Raw genomic sequence first — 5,000 nt, 5'->3', positions numbered from 1 at the left:
CCTTAACAATAAAAAAAATTTCAATTGGCATCGATGCACTATCTAATAAGATGCTAAAACACATCCCAAAAAATTGTATCGTTTTCTTACACAAAATAATTATATCAGAAATGTTGGATATCTGGAACTGTACCACAGATATGGAAAACATCAATAGTTGTACCGGTTTAAAAAGCAGGAAAACCCAAACGTAATAAAAATAGCTATAGGCCTATTGCTTTGACCTCACATGTCAGTAAATTAATGGAAAAAATAGTCCTGTTGACAATAATAACTTACTGTGAAAAATACAATATCATTCCAGTGAACCAGGCTGGATTTGGAAAAGGAAGATCAACGGTCGAACACCTAGTAAAGATTACAACTCAAATGAAACATCAGTTTGCCTGCAGAAAAAGTGTTCTAGCAACGTTTTTTTGACGTAAAAAAAAAGCCTACGATCAGGTTTGGCACAAACGTCTGTTATACAAACTGAAATCAGTTGGTGTATCTGGTAATCTTTATGGGTATATAAAAAACTTTTTATCTAATAGAATTATTCAAGCAAGGGTGGGAACACATTATTCTTTGCCACATAAACTTGACGTGGGAATTCCACAGGGCTCAGTATACCCCCTATTCTCTTTAATATTCTTATTCAGGATCTCCCAAAGGCATTGTCAAATCGTGTAGTTTTAGTACAGTATGCTGATGATATATGTATGTGGATGGGTGTCAATCTAAAAAAGTCAACCCCACAAAGAGCACAGAATTACATACGTCGTTTGTATCAATCTGATCTTGATAACCTTGGTAACTATATGTTTGAAATGGTCTAGCTTTGTCGACTGAAAAAAAACATGTATGATGCTGTTTAATTCAGGTGGTAACCCATCTAGTATACCCATTTTTAGATTACTTGGTGACGTCATTGATTATAAACAGGTGGTGAAGTTTTTAGGTGTTTATCTTACTTCAAAGCTGACATGGAACATTCACTTTGATTACATCTTAACAAAGGCAAGGAAATGTATCAATTTTATGAAAATTATATTTTTTTATGAAAGAATTAGCTGCAAAACCACATCATACTCCTGTTCTTTTTTGGGAAATGTTGAAAGCAGATTTTGATATTAGTTATTCTGAAACAAAAAAGGAAGAAAACATCAATATCACGACAAGTTCTGCCAGAATTCATATAGAAGAAAAATATCAGAACCATCTCCATATATTTACAGATAGATCTGTTCTTGATGACAAAAATGCTGGTGCGGTCTTCTCTATTCCTGCCTTTAAAGTTGAAAAATCTTACTTTATCGGAAAACACCTTTCCATATTCACGGCTGAGCTATTTGCTATTATACAAGTTCTGAACTACTTAATGAGCCATCAAATAGTTTTCTTGGAAATAGCATTCTTTGTTGATTCCAAATCAGTACTTTATGCTCTAGAATTATTTAGCCTTGAAACAAGACCTGACGTAGTTATTAAGGCAAATCATTTGGTACATTGTTTGAGGATTAAAGGGACTGAGGTCAGTTTTTGTTGGGTGCCTTCTCATGTGGGCATTCATGGCAATGAAACTGTTAATAAAGCAGCTAAAAGAGGAGCATAAGATTCAGAAAAATCGACAGAAATACATGTCCGTCTTTCCGTAAAAGAGGCATACACTTTGTTAGAAAAATCAGCATGGGGTCGATTTCATAACCGATGGAAGGAAAAGTTTTTAAAACATACAGGGACATTATTCCCCGAGAATATTATTAAAGAAAAGATACCGAATCCATCAGCTTGCTATACAACATTAGTAACCTCTACTTTCTTCCGTATAAAACTTGATGCGCTGAAGACAAAGCATAGTAAAAATGTTACATGTATCTGTGGTAAGCAGTTCAGCTTGCATCATTGTTTGTTTCACTGTCAGCAGTCACGTACCTTCTTGCCCAAGTATTTCAAAGAGAATAACTATTCTGCAGATGAATTTTGGAAAATTATTTCTGATGAGGTTCTTATTGTCGAACTTTCACAGGCATTAGTTCATAGCCCTATTTCTACATTCTTTTTATGTACTTCAGAATTGTGTTAATGATTTCTGATTATTGTTATCATTATTGAATTGTTATTGTTAATTGTAATTGCAAGTTAGTTATGCAATTTTGGTAGTTTTCTACCTTTTTCGTTTTATTCATCCCTCTCCCGTCCCACGCCCCCCCCCCCAACCCACCCCCGCCTCCCCTCCTCCCCTTCACCCTTCCCCGTTTTTGTTTTTCTTTTTTTTCTTTTTTTTTATCGTCTAATATCACTGACAGTGAAAAGACGCTAAATTAAAGAACGAACGAACACACACACACAGTGACACACACACACACACACACACGTACAGATACGCACACACACACACACACACACACACACACACACACACACACACACACACACCTCGGCAAGTCTGTCAGATGGCAAACACGTGAAATGTGTCAGCAGAACAAAGAACAAAGAAGGTGAGGACAGGGTGTTAGTGCACTGAGCATGAAGCAGTGAGCGGACCCCCCCCCCCCCTCCCCACTCCACTTCAGCAGACCCTCAGTGGTGGTCTGACTGCTGCATTCATCAGCCGGATGAGTCAACAGAGGTACGGTGAGCAGCATGCACTTCGTAGCGCACGTCAAAGAACTCAAACAAAAGGCTTGTCCCTGGCAAAATTGTGTGTGAAAAACAACAACAACAACAACAAAGAACAAATTTGATCGAAAGCGAAATACATTTTGCAGACAAAATAAAGTCTGTTGTGACAGTCATACCATACCATACCATGATACAACATAACACAACACAATACAACAGAATGCCGCACATAACACCAGACTGAAGGACGACTCACACTAATAATGATAATAATAGTAATATTTTATTTTTATATAGCGCTATGATTCAAGCATGAGCAAGCTCTTAGCACTTTACAATCCAGTACCTAAAGTGAAACAAGAAAGCACATAAAAAGTAGTAGAAACATAAAACACTGAAGCACATTTCTCAGCGCTTGGCTTTCCTGGTGTATGTGGTGGTGATGTGTCAGTGCGAGTGCGCGCGCGTGTGTGTGTGTTGGATTACAGAGAAAGAGGGAAAGAGAGAAAGAGACAAGGCCGGAAAGATGACAAACAGACGGAGTCACACAGTCAGACTGATATCTATCTGAAAGCGTTCCTCTGTTATCTGCTATCATGGTGTGTGACCAGTGTCAAGTGGCCACTGGTGTCAGTTTTCACCTTGTGCCTCTCATCGCGAACTTTGGAACCGATAGTCACCGGCAGTTGTTGTGGTCAGTTTGAAGGCACGTTACCCCCCCCCCCCCACCCTCCCCTCTGTGTGTGTGTGTGTGTGTGTGTGTGTGTGTGTGTGTGTGTGTGTGTGTGTGTGTGTGTGTGTGTGTGAGGTGTGTGTGTGTGTGTGTGTGTGTGTGTGGCACCGTGTCGGTGTGTTCGTTCTTTCGTTTAACGTCTTTTCACTGTAAGTGATATTAGACGAGGGTAGGAAAAATCGAGGGGGGAAAAGAAATGATTATGTACGCATGCGAGTAAGTGAAAGTGTGTGTGCGTGCGTATGTGAGTGTGTTACATATAGAAAACAAGAGAGGCAAGGCCTTCAAGACTCACTTGTGACTGATACACTTTGAAAAAAAAAATCTATCGTTAAAATGAGTTCTGTATTTGTTATTATAAAGCTTCGGGTTAAAACAAAAAGAAAAAAGAAAAAAAAGTCCTATCGGCAGATTCGAACCCCACGCGTTCGGGTGAGAAGAAGCTGTCTTACCCATTACACTATCATGGCTACTTAGCTGACATTCAAAACTATAACATTTAAACATACTTTTTTAAAGGGCGATAAATCGATTGCGGTATTTGCAGTGAGAACGCTGTTTAAATCATATTATTCTGGTGTATATTGGGCATTCAAAAAATCTTTAAGGGCAATTAAAACTTCTTTTTAAGTCCGCGGTATAGAAGACGTGGCTATCGCCGCAATCACACTGCAAAATTAAGCCTTTTTCTCTGGATCTTAATAGATGTACAAGTTTAGATACACCCGGTTGACACGCTCGATTCAATTTCTCTTTTATGTTCATTCTAGTTTTATAGTTTTAAATTTCATATGAAAATTGAGTATTTTGTTAAACAAATAACATGTAGAGCCAAGTACAAGTACTTCTAAACGCCGTATGAAGTGAAAAGGAATTCATTCTGAGAAAAGTCAAGACTGGAAATGTTTACGTTTCATCAATTCAAGGGTATTAACTCTCATTTTATTATTTTTAGCTGTGAATTCCGACTGATTCTGTGGAAATTTTTATAGCAGTTTGGGGCATAATCCAATAAGTGTTGAGGCGTTCACAAATCTTTCTCTGAATAAATATTTAACGGTCTCCTTCTCCAACTTTCCATCACATGTTATCGTGTACTGTTGATTGAATACAGAATTGAAAGGGCAGGTCAAAAACTTGAAACAAAATGTCGCCATTCCCAGTCGCGAAGAATATGAGCACGCGCTTTGAATATGTATAATTATGTGTACGCAATTGATTTTTGCCCATGACCTTCAGGGCTCGGCCAATAGATCTATAAAGTCCACTCGTCGTATTGATTTTAGTATTTTCCGAAAAAGACCACTTGGTGAATGAACATAGTGAAAGCCATGTACACAGAGTAAAACACACAAGCTTTTTATGTATTGAGTACAATTTCAAAATGTAATGTTTAAGATGAGAAAAATCAGTTTAAAGCAAATTAAGCCCCCTAGCATTAATTACAGATTAATTTCCCTTTTTTACTATCTGCACCAAAGACATGCAAACTAAATATAACTTCCATGCTTAGCAAAAGAAGTTCCTGTTTGAACAAAAAATGATAAAAATGACTGCTCTTGTTGTTGTGTCAGAATATCAGATCAAAGTGCCAAGTTTAGAGAGATTCCAGATTCCAGATTCCAGATGGTTTAATGTTCATAAGTCATCAGGCTCCTAACAT

The sequence above is a fragment of the Babylonia areolata genome, chromosome 25 (genome assembly GCF_041734735.1).
Source record: "Babylonia areolata isolate BAREFJ2019XMU chromosome 25, ASM4173473v1, whole genome shotgun sequence".
NCBI lineage: Eukaryota > Metazoa > Mollusca > Gastropoda > Neogastropoda > Buccinidae > Babylonia > Babylonia areolata.
This window is presented reverse-complemented; position numbering follows the sequence as displayed.